This window comes from Neovison vison, chromosome X (genome assembly GCF_020171115.1).
Source record: "Neovison vison isolate M4711 chromosome X, ASM_NN_V1, whole genome shotgun sequence".
NCBI lineage: Eukaryota > Metazoa > Chordata > Mammalia > Carnivora > Mustelidae > Neogale > Neogale vison.
In genome coordinates, this window is record NC_058105.1 from 121,456,813 (window position 1) to 121,469,826 (window position 13,014).

Below are 13,014 nucleotides of genomic sequence, written 5' to 3' on the forward strand. Positions count from 1 at the left end.
AATAAATAAATAAAATCTTTAAAAAGGAAAAATAAAGATGAAATAGCTCATTTACAAAAATCTTTTAAAAAAAGAAAAGAAAGGCAACTGGTAGATACACAGTAGGTCCGCAAGAAATATTAGTCGAGCAGATACTTCTTGGGTTATATCCTGAGCCCCTTCTCTCTCCTCCCTATACTGTCCCCCACAGTTTCATTATGACCTATAACTTTGACTCCTTCTGTAGTAGTGATTCTCCAGTCTATTTACTACACTCTTTGTGGTGCTCTTTGCTGAGTTTGACTCCTATAGCTAGCTATCTGCCTCTTAATAATAACTATAAAATTTATTACTGAACTGTGTTCAGTGCCATTAACCCTCTTCTCTTAGAATCAGCACTTGCAACAATACATTTGACATTGGTTTCTTTTTGTTGCTGTTGTTGTTGTTTGTTTTTTACCCAATACAAGCTTGTTTATTCGGACATTCCACCCCAACACAAGTGTCAAGCTAGTGGTAAGGTGGCAGAGGAATGTGAAACGTGGCAGGGGGAGAAGGAATGTAACAGTTCTCTATGGGCTTGTCACCTCTGAATATCCACTTGGAGTCCAAAGCAGGTTCCTGTTCGAAGCCACTCTACACTGCCCCTTTTCCCTTCCTACCACCAAAGTACAAAATATTAATGCTGAGGTTGTTGGAGTAGGGTCAAGCAAATGATCTCAAGGACCCTGACAAGAAGGCATAAATGCCCCAACATAGAAAGAGATAGATTTCCGAAATAATTAGCTACTGGGCACTGTGTTAATGCTCTACCTGCATCAGCCCATTGAAACCTCATGTCAGCTCCAAAGTGAGTGCTGATGATATTTACACATTTTCAGACAGATTCGGGCAGGAATAATAAGGTACTGAGGGTTTCACAACTAGGAAGTGGAGGAACAAGAATGTGAATACAGGGGGCGCCTGGGTGGGTCAGTGGGTTAAGCCTCTGCCTTCGGCTCAGGTCCTGATCTCAGGGTCCTGGGATCTAGCCCCGCATTGGGCTCTCTGCTCAGCAGGAGCCTGCTTCCCCCTCTCTCTGCCTGCTTCTCTGCCTACTTGTGATCTCTCTCTGTGTGTCTAATAAATAAATGAAATCTTTAAAAAAAAAAAAAAAAGAATTTGAATGCAGGCAGTCAGACACCAGAGCCTCATTTGGCAGATGAGGGTTCCTTCACCTCAGCACTAGAGACATTTGGAGCCAAATAAAACTGTGTCGCGAAGGCTGTCGTGCGCACTGTAGAATGTTTAAGAACATTGCTGGCCTCTGCCCAGTAGATGTCAAAAGCATCCCCCTAATGGTGACAATCAAAAATGTCTCCAACGTTAAGAAATGTCTCCTGGGGGGCTAAAATTACTCCCCGTTGAGAAAAACTTCCTCAGATGGTAGGGGGGCTAGGGACAGGGACTAGTTTAGAGATTAAATAGATCGCCAATATGGTAACTAGTAAACAGCCCAACCTGTATTCAAACCTATGATGACCTGGCACCATATGCTATTTTGCTCTGTTGATCAGTTTGGCAGAAAAATCAAAAGCAGAGGAAAAGAAAGTAGGATGAAATGAAAACAAATACACTTTTTCTTTTGGACTGATTTACCTTTCTTTAAGGCAAAAGAAACAGAAACAGTCCCTAAAGGCTAATAGACTGGTAAAGATTGGTAAAGAAAGAGTCCCTAGGGGCGCCTGGGTGGCTCAGTGGGTTAAGCCTCTGCCTTCGGCTCAGGTCCTGGTCTCAGGGTCCTGGGATCGAGTCCCGCATCGGGCTCTCTGCTCGGCAGGGGGCCTGCTTCCTCCCTCTTCTCGCTCTGCCTGCCTCTCTGTCTACTTGTGATCTCTCTCTGTTAAATAAATAAATAAAATCTTAAAAAAAAAAAGAAAAGAAAAAAAAGAAAGAGTCCCTAATGTGTGTAAGCTTACCTAAGAGTAAACAGATATTCTATAAACCAGTGTTTCCCAAACTACATATTAGAATCACCTAGTGAGCTTAAAAAGTACTGATGTCTGAGTTCCAGCCCCAAGAGATTCTAATTTAATTGGTCTGCGATGTGGCCTCGGTTTAGGGTTTTTAAAAGCTCTCCAAGTGCTGCTAGAATGAATTCAAAGCTAAGAACCACTGCTATAAATTATTCAACTAGTACTTTATTTCTATGGGTCTTTTTTTTTTTTTTTAAAAGATTTATTTATTTATTTATTTATTTGACAGAGAGAGATTACAAGTAGGCAGAGAGGCAGGCAGAGAGAGAGGAGGAAGCAGGCTCCCCGCTGAGCAGAGAGCCCGATGCGGGACTCGATCCCAGGACCCTGAGATCATGACCCGAGCCGAAGGCAGAGGCTTAACCCACTGAGCCACCCAGGCGCCCCTATTTCTATGGGTCTTATCAATTATGTATATTAAACTGATTGCATTTGTTTAGCTTAATAGAAAACCAAAAGGTTACCTAATAATTTGAGTACATATATTATTATCAATGTTCAGTGATCATCAAAATTGTGGACATTTATAGAGTTCCCTAGCTGGAAGGGAAGGTATTCTCTACTTACTAGATTTTTGGCCCTCTTGTTTCCCTCATCATTTCTAATAGAAAATGAACAAAAAAGGTGGAAACGATATTATTTTCATAGTTATTCAAAACACTGTAAAATTATTATGGAAGAAATTTTTTAAATTGTTGGGTAAAATGTGGTTTGGGATGGTTTCGTGGCTCTAAACACTTTCTTTTGGATTATTCCAGTATTTCTGATTAGGTGATTTTTCTACAAGTTCACCTTGTCCCTACCACCAAGAACAATCCAGAATTCAGTAGATGCATCAGGGGCGCCTGGGTGGCTCAGTGGGTTAAAGCCTCTGCCTTCAGCTCAGGTCATGGTCCCAGGGTCCTGGGATCGAGCCCCGCATCTAGTTCTCTGCTCAGCAGGGAGCCTGCTTTCCCCCCACCCTCTGCCTACTTGTGATCTCTGTCTGTCAAATAAATAAATAAAATCTTTAAAAAAAAAAACAGATGCATCAAATGCAAAATATGCATTTCTAATATGGGATTTAATCAAGATAACAACAGGACATGGTAGGTTTTTATAACATAACCTTCAAACTGTGGAAAAGATGGCCATTTTTTCAATTTGCTTTCTAACACAATGACCAGCAAATCTTGTCTAGTGGAGATACAACACTCTATTCACTCCAAGCATCCTCCCTTTCACTCCCTGGACAGTCTGCACCTTCTAATCATTTCTCTAGTATTGATTATCATTTCTAATCACACCGAACCAAAATATATCCAGGAATTTGCATTGATTCTTAGAAGATGGTCACTTCTCATACATGGATCTAAGTGTAGGTCACTCCTTACCACACTGATCCATGGAATTCATAAGCTTCATCAGAATTAAGCAAAAGAAACCAAAGATTATGTCCAGTTACAAGTTATCTTTCAGTGACTACTCCGAAGATCAGGGAATGGGTTTGCTTATTTTGCTTTGTGGATATTGCCAATTTTGTTGGGTATAAAAATAAATAAATAATGGAATTAAACAGAATAAAGAGAAGACCTGGGAGTGCCATGAGTTTTTCCAGGCTCTAGAAGTACATAAATACTTTCAAGAACAGGGTGGAGTTGAATAAATTGTGGTCAAAACTCTCTTCAAAAGAGTGTCTGGGGGGGGCGCCTGGGTGGCTCAGTGGGTTAAAGCCTCTGCCTTCAGCTCAGGTCATGATCCCAGGGTCCTGGGATCCAGCCCCGCATTGGGCTCTCTGCTCAGCGGGGAGCCTGCTTCCGCCTCTCTCTCTGCCTGCCTCTCTGCCTACTTGGGATCTCTGTCTGTCAGATAAATAAATAAAGTCTTTAAAAAAAAAAAAAAGAGTGTCTAGGGGCACCTGGGTGGCTCAGTGGGTTAAAGCCTCTGCCTTCGGCTCAGGTCATGATCCCAGGATCCTGGGATCAAGCCCTACATTGGGCTCGCCGCTCGGCGGGGAGCCTGCTCCCCCTCCCCCCCCCGTCTGCCTCTCTGCCTACTTGGGATCTCTGTCAAATAAATAAATATAACCTTTAAAAAAAAAGAGTATCTAAACATCTGTTGTGGCTAACATTGAGTTGGAGTCTTTAGATTCCAGAACCAAAAGAAAATAACATTGACCCTGGAAAGCAGAAATATGTGAGTTCATATAACACATATTCCCAGAGAGTTACGTGTCATTTGAATGGCATTTACTTCCATTTTAATCTCACTAATGGTCAACTCCTAGTTAACTCTTTGCAAACCAACAAAGCACAGGGAGCATAAATGCCTACTTTTTTTTCCTTTAGTCTTCATGGCATCTGCTAACCTGCTTTATGTGTTAAAAATATGCCTTTTATGGGGCAACTGGCTCAGTTGGCTGGGCATCTGCCTTCAGCTCAAGTCATGATCCCAGGGTCCCAGGATCAAGCCCTATATTGGGCTCCCTGCTCAGCAGGGAGCTTGCTTCTCCCTCTCCCCTCCCCCTGCTGTGCGCTCTCGCTCTCTCTCTCTCTCTGTCAAATAAATAACTATAATCTTTTTTAAAAATATGCCTTTTATGTTCAAAATGTATGCTCTTTATTGGTTGGCTATGGAAAAGATCCTTGAATCACATAAATTGTTATTCTGTCTAACTTCTGCTTTTTCTCATTCTATTGCTCCTTTCTAAAGGAGGTGAATATGGTCCAGGGAGAAAGCTGTGAATGGAAGGATGAAATGACATAGGAGAAGTAGGGAACAGACGCGGGTGTGGGGTTCATGTTGACTACTTTGTTTTTTAAGGTTTTCTTCATTTATTTGACAGAGAGAGACACAGTGAGAGAGAGAACAGAAGCAGGGGGAGTGAGAGAGGGGGAAGCAGGCTTCCCCCTGAGCAGGGAGGCCCATGCAGGGCTCGATCCCAGGACCCTGGGATCATGACCTGAGCTGAAGGCAGATGCTTAACAGCTGAGCCACCCAGGCGCCCCTGAGATGGCTCTTGATTGCTCGGCTCTGCTTTCAGTTTCCATCGATTCGTTGGTGTTGACTAGACCTACTCCTGTGATGCTTTGTTTCTGAGAGCCAGTATTTTCTTTTCCCTGCAGCAGCCTCTCCCTGGTGCACAGGTCATTTCCTAGAGACCTCAGCGTAGCCAGGAAACAGCCAAGAGTCAAGAAATAAGCCCAAACACCTCTGAGCAACGAAAAAAGATATGACGATATGTCCACTGTCCAAACACTACATAAACAGGAAAGCCCTTTGGAGCTCTCCACACAGAGTTCCAGGAAACTCTGTGTGATTTTCTAGCAAAGCACATTAAAAACAGCAACTTTGTGTAGAGGTTAGGAAGGGAAGGTTGCCAAAGGCTGGGACACTGGCAAACATGGAAATGACACCTGATGGACTTTAGGCGAAAAAAAGACCAAAGAACAAAAAAAGAAAACCTGGAAAAGCAAGAATCAAGGAGGGGGCGCCTGGGTGGCTCAGTCATTAAGAGTCTGCCTTCTGCTCAGGTTATGATCCCAGGGTCGTGGGATCGAGCCCTGCATCCAGTTCCCCGCATGGCAGGGAGTCTGCTTCTCCCTCTGAACCCGCCTCCATGAGATAAATAAATAAAATTTTTTTAAAAAGTAAAATAAATGAGTAAACATTGGGGGAGGGGGAAACTTTTTTTTAAGATTGATTGATTTATTTTCGAAAGGGGGAGAGACCCGTGAGGTAGAAGGCAGAAGCCTCTAGAAGACTCCACACTGAGCTCAGAGACGGGGGCTCCCTCCCAGGACCCCGAGATCATGACCTGAGCCAAAATCATGAGCCAGCTGCTTAACTGAGTCGCTCAGGCACCCTCCCCCCACCCAAAAAAGATCTTTTACCTTTTAATCAGTTTTAAAAAAAAAAAAAAACTTGTAACAGAAAAAAAGAAATCAGATTCAGAAATCATTTAAATATGCTGCTTCTTTCAGAATATGCTGGATACATTAGGCATTACTGTATTTCAAACAAAGCATGAAAATCCCTTTAGAAGTGTCGTGTTCTGCAAATATCACTATAACAGCCATTATGTGATTCCCGAAGGAGAGAGAGACACACAGAGACAGAAAGAGCAAGACTACTAACCCTGACATGTCGGGGTTATTATGTCTTTCTTGCCTTTTGTTTCCCAGGCACATATGTTCTCAGTGTCGCCGTAGTTATTAACATGACACATAATTCATTCTGCTTTTATTTTATTTATTCACCAGACTTAACTTCCATGCACCTAGATAATATTCCTAATTTTTACTTTGATGGCTGCCTAACATTCCATGTTCCTAAGTTGCTTCCATTCTTACTAATTATCCATAAAGGATTGTTAAAAGAGAAAGAGGAAGGAAGGAAGGAAGGAGGGGAGAGAGGGAGGGAGGAAGAAAGAAAGAAAGAAAGAAAGAAGCTCAAAAGGAGGTCATTTGGGCTCCTGGATGGCTCAGTTGGTTAAGTGACTGCCTTCAGCTCAGGTCATGATCTTGGAGTTGCTGGATTGAATCCCACATTGGGCTTTCGGCCCAGCAGGGAGTCTGCTTCTCCTGCTGACCTCTCTCCTCTCATGCTGTCTCTCTCTCTAATAAAAAAATAAGAAAAACATTTTTTTTAAAAAAAAGGGAGTCATGGAGTGCCTGGAGGGCACCTGGGTGGCTCAGTGGGTTAAGCCTCTGCCTTCGGCTCAGGTCATGATCTCAGGGTCCTGGGATCGAGCCCCCATCAGGCTCTCTGCTCAGCAGGGAGCCTGCTTCCCCCTCTCTCTCTGCCTGCCTCTCTGCCTACTTGTGATCTCTGTCAAATAAATAAAGTCTTTAAAAAGGGGGGGGGGAGTCATTTACCACCACCCCCCCACCAAAAGCAAATGAAGACTTAGTTTCAACCTCTCCCACGAATGAGATCTTTTAACATAACAGTCAGTCTAAAATGTCCTGATTAGCACTAGTGAGGTCATTTGCTGATAAAAGCACTTCTATCCCCTTCCCCCCAAAACGGGAAGTAAAAATTCTTTCTTTTCAGGGCGCGTGGGTGGCTCAGTGGGTTAAGTGGCTGCCTTTGGCTCGGGTCATGATCTCAGGGTCCTGGGATGGAGCCTCGCATCGGGCTCTCTGCTCAGCAGGGAGCCTGTTTCCCTCTCTCTCTGCCTGCCTCTCTGCCTACTTGTGATCTCTCTCTGTCAAATAAACAAATGAAATCTTTTAAAAAAAATTCTTTCTTTTCTTTTGCTAATAACTTTATGCCCCGCTCTCCTTCCTGTAAAAACCTTCCACTCCATACAACTCCCGTATCTCTGTACAAGTACTTGTTAGCTGGGGTACTGCTCCTTTCCCGAATCACCTAATAAAGCCAATTAGATCTTTTTTTTTTTTTAATGTAAACTCTATGCCCAAGATGGGGCTTGAATTCACAAATCCAAGATCAACAGTGGCATTCTTTACTGAATGAGCCAACTAGGCGCCCCAGGATCTTTAAATTTACTCAGTTGAGTTTTGTTTTTCAACACAATACTGTAATAAACATTTATACCCATATAGGTGTGGACATATAGCTATTATGTTCTCTTACAGTTTTCCATTACCAACAAAGGATAAATGCCCCCAAAATGGAACGAGCCATGTAAAGCGATGAAGGTATCTGAAGCACTTCTTGCTTTACAGACGGTCCTAACACTAATTAAAACCTTCCTTCCCCGATTAGCTTCAACCTAACACCCTCCACACACTCCCCCCACCCCCGCTGACCCGCTTGGATCCTGCTCTAAATGGCTGGAGCACCCTGAGATTTGGTCAAGGGCTTCGCAGAGAGAAAGCTAGAACCTTTTGCCGCCATCTGGTGGACATTTGCTGACAGCGGCTCCTGTCAGTTACTCGCGTATTACGGGACAGAGGACCCCCTGCTTGCGGCGAGCGCGCCTGTCCTCGGCTCCGACACTGTGCGCACACAGCGTCCATCTGTGAAGAGGGCCCAGTGGGCATTCTTGTTCCTCCAGTGACAGATGAAGAGAGGCTCTGAGAAGTCGTCACTTGACCCAGGCCGCCCAACTAGGAAGGGACAAAGCCAGATCTTTCATACCCTAGAGCACTTCTGTCCATTTCACCCCATGAACTCATGGTGTCCAGTACCCACGCCAAGCAAAATCGGAAAACACCCGGGAGTGGGGAGCAATGAACCTGATATTGCCCGCCCCCCCCCCCCCCGGTAATCTATAGAGAGAATACTGCGCAGTGTAGGTAGGTGTGTTTTACTTCTGTGTCATGACCCCTAAAGTACCTGGTGAGAAGAGAAAACATGCCATACGTGATATTATGCTCTTAGGAAAAAAAACAAAACCCTTACACGTTGTTGGGCTCAAATGCTATTAGCCAGTTGAAATGAACAGTATTACTTAGACATTAGCCTAATCCTGAGCTGGTGGATGATATAACTTTTTTTAAAATGTGAAAGAATGGAGTTGGGAATGCAGTATGCAAACAACACATTGTTGAACTTTAGACGTACGTGTTGAACTTGAGATTTACATGGCATGGCGTATGTCACTCAAGTGTATGGCTGTGAACGCACTTCCCGGTTACTTTTTCTCCGTCGCTAACGCTATACACCTGCGCCCTCTGCTGGATGAAAAGGGTACTTCTTTGCGGAGCTCTACATAAACATAGTGCTTTATAATCCCCTTTACGAACAAATTTTCAGCACTTGAATTCTGAGTAATATTTCACAAATAGTTGGTTCTATCCCACACAGATCCCCTAATCCTCTTTATAAATTACAGTTAAAGAATCTCATCTACCGAAGATTCAAAACACTGTTAAAGATTAGCTCAGAACTATTAATATTGTCAGCTGATACTGACTCTTATTTTTCCCAAAAAAGGACACGTAATTAAATATCATAAAGTAAATATGGGTTAATCTTTCTAGAGTTTCCCGTCTCAGGCAAATGCATACTGAATCCTTTCATCATTGTTTTCCAGTTTGCAAAGATCCACATAACCACAATTACTGTCCCATTTCGTTTCAGTATTTCATGTAACCAGTACTGATTGCCATGCTAGGTCTGGGCAGCACAGAACCCAATAAGGCATGGCCCCGGTTCTCAGGTTTGTCATTGGGGGAGGATGCTGAGCCGTGAACTGATAATCATTTCTTCACAAGCCACCCTAAGCTCTGTCACAGAGCCAGCTTCCTGGGGAAGAGCTGCCCAATAGGGATCTACCACAGGAAGCCATTTGGCTTTATGTGTGCATGTATAAAAAAAAAAAAAACAAGTAGTGTGTATGTTTGAAATTATTAGCATAAAACAAAAGTGGGAGGATGTACACGAATTATAAAAAATGGTTCTTTTAAAGTCATGGTGCTGGGAGGGATTCTTCTTGTTGTTCTTCGTGCTTAGGTACATGTGTCTTCCAAGGTGGGTGGTTTTACTTCTTGTGTTTCGTTCTGTGCACTGAGCACATATTACGTCGCTGTTTGGGGAGGGAGAAGGTGGTGACGGCAAAAAAATAATAATAAAGAGGATATGGCCAAGAGCATCAAATCCCGCGGCAGTTTCCTTTTTGTCAGGAGTGAGGTCCTCTGTGGAGACGGAGGGACAGGAAGGTGGGGCAAAGCTGACCAGAAGGTCAGAGCAGCCGGAAAAGTGCAGGAGAGGCCCTGGGGGAGGGGGCAGAAGCTGCCACGAGGCAACCCTCCTGGGAAACTTGATGCGCAGAACAAAGGCAAAAGAAATGTAGAAAAAATTAAATGTCCTTTCAACTTGCAGCCCATTGACAAGTACTTGAGACAGGCAGAGTGAACTTCCTGCAGGAACTCAACTGCCTCGATGTGAATACCTTGCTAGAGGCAAAAGGCAACCTTGATGTTAAAGGCAAGCTTGACATTAGCCCGACCTCCAGGCTGTAAAAATCCCTTTGGAAACTTCCTTTATCTCTGCCCAGCCCGGTACCCCAAGATAGGTGTTAGTGATCATCCTCCGAACCTGGGGCCCGCTGATATGCATCTGAAGGGTCTTGTGACTAAGGTCTTACTAGACAGTCCTAAATGACCTTATCTTAACAGCAGCCTAGCCCTCTCACGGTCCTGAAAACCTTGCTCCCAAATTCCTTACAGATTTACACTCTCCCTAACCCCCTCCCAGCTTGAGAGTGGGTCATCAGTCACTCCCCACAGTCTCCCTGCAGCTTTCTGCCCATGGGTCCTGCCCCTGGGCTTTAATAAAACCACCTTTTTTTTTTTTTTTTTTGGCCTAGAATTCTTTCTTGACCCTTTGCTCCTTTAGCTCCACTCCCTTGACCCAGGCAAGGGGAGTGGCTCCTAACCAGCTTCTTGACAGCACTCAGGCCGCAGAGAGGGACCAGGCGTGGGAGAGCCAGAAAGCCCCGGAGAGATGAACTAGGGCTTCCCATACCTAGCACGATCATCCACACCTGTTCACCCCCGAGCAGGACTTTGGGCCCCCCCAGTACCACAGTCTGAGCCTATTCCTTGCGCCTTAATGCTTTAGGCAATGACCTCTAGAGATTCCTTTGCCCTGGGGGATTTAAAGAAATTTCACATCCGCTTCCGGGCCTTGGGGCCCTCAGTCAGTCTTCTCTCCAGGTGCTGGGACCAGCAGGAGCAGACTTCGCCCGGTATTGTCCTCCTGTTTCTCCCGGACGTGCTCCGCCCAGTCCGAGGGGCAGGTCACCTTAATAGACTGTGGACTCTTAAGTACTCTGAAAAAAGGAACAGTCCTCAGCGGGGAGCGATGTGGCCCCCATGGAAGATGTGGTAATTTGGGGTCGTCACCAGCGGAGAGGGTAGGGAGGGCGGGGTGGGGGAGGGGAGTACTGCTGGCCTGGACATCCTCTGGTGAACAGGACGGCGCCCACAGTGAAGAATTATCTGGCCCCGAACGTCAATAGTGCTGGAGCTGAAAAACCCTACTTTAAAGAGTTCCTCGTCTTAAAGAGGAGGACCCTTCAAGTTTGGCCAAAATCCACTTAAGGTTTACTTATAACTTGAGGTTTACACCTGCAAGCTGGTGAAGAGCGGTAGGATTTATAAATTTCCACCAGGCGGCGCTACAGCACAAAAGAGGGTGAAGAACGGTAGGATTCGTGAATCTCCACCAGATGGCGCTCCAACACAAGAGAAAAATCCAACATTCTGAGTTTCTTTGACAGCCAGCAAAGTAATATGCTATTTAATACCGGAGTATGCTCATTATTTATACTTACAGCCACCCACGGTACTACAGCATACATACTGGTATTACTCCAGTAACCTCTCTACCTGAAATGTACCCACAACAAGCCTGCTTTGTTCGGTGTTTCCAAGCAGCCCCTTGAGCTTGTTCACCCTGGTATCTTACAGCTCTTCTCTCTTTCCTTCCTCTCCTGGTGTGGTTTCTTCCATAAGGCAGAGATTCTAAAAGGCGCAAATGATTTATCAGCCTCAATCCATGGCTGAGTTTGCAAGGAAGACCCCACGCTCCTATCATCCCCTTCCCATTCTATCCATAGAGATCTCATTCTTCCCCCATCTATTTTCTGAAAAGGGGAGGAAGGATGTCATCTAAAATAACGGCCCTCAGGGCGCCTTGGTGGCTTGGTTGTTAAGTGTCTGCCTTTGACTGAGGTCATGATCTCAGGGTCCTGGGATGGAACCCCCACATTGCATGGGGCTCCCTGCTCAGTGGGAAGCCAGCTTCTCCCTCTCCTCCTCCCCGTACTTGTGTTCCCTCTCTCGGTGTGTCTCTCTCTGTCAAAGAAATAAATAAAAATATTTAAGATAACTGCCCTCAAACCATACACCTTTTCTGGCCTTACCTTGCTTTATGTTGTACATATAACCAAGATATACAATAACATTATCTCCCTGGTCATTGTCCATGCTGTACTCAAAAAAATGTTACTTTTATGAGGACAAAAACGGTCTTGTTCACCACTGTATATCTGGTAAATAGTATACCAGTGTCCCGATAGAAACACACAATGATTCATGGGACATACGTCATTTCAAATGTTCTAGCAATCACATTAAGAAAGTAAAAAAAGAAAGGTGAAAGTAATTTTAACCTCATTTTATTTAGCCTAAACAGTCCTTCTCTAACGTATTATCACTAGTAAAACGAGGTATTTTACATCCTTTGTCGCATCGCAGGCAGTCAGTAGATATTTGTTAATCTTGTATACTGTTTGATTCTTCTGAAATATAGGAATACATGGTAATATTCGCGCCGTGCGTAGAGCCTGACTGACTTAGCCATTTGCTCTTATTAGGCACTTAAGTGTTTTCGTTTTCACTTTTAAAAATAATTCTGCAGTGCACATCCGGTCTAACATGTTTTTCCTTGGAATAAGTTCCCAGAAGTGAAACTTCCCAGACAAAAGTATGCCCTTTTAAGGGCTCTTGCCACAGTTTGCCCAATTACCCCAGAGGAGATATGGCCCTTAGACTTCGGTGGATTTCTCTTGGTTATTAACAAATCCTCTGTGATGCTAACCTGTGATGCCTGTGATACAGGTAAGTTAACAGGTACTAACTTCGGTCTGCTCTATCGCACTAGGCACTGTGCCCTAGGGACTATTCCCATCTTTTGGGCGAGAATCCGAGGCTCCCGAGGTTAATAAAGTAAACGCTACTTCCAAAGCCGGCGTGTCCTCCTGGGCTAGGACCTCAAGACTTGCTAGTTTTGGGGCGCCTGGGTGGCTCAGTGGGTTAAGCCGCTGCCTTCAGCTAGGGTCATGATCTCAGGGTCCCGGGATCAAGCCCCGCATCGGGCTCTCCACTCAGCAGGGAGCCTGCCTCCACGTCTCTCTCTGCCTGCCTCTCTGCCTACTTGTGATCTCTGTCTGTCAAATAAATAAATAAACAAAATCTTTAAAAAAAAAAAAAAAAAAGACTTGCTAGTTTTAAGAAAAAAAAAGGAAGGCTAACTAAAGACAAGAGGGGGAAGATAAGGGAGCTGAGACAGGGCGAAAAGTCGACAGTCAAGGAACTTGCCCAGGGACAAAACCGTCGTCTTC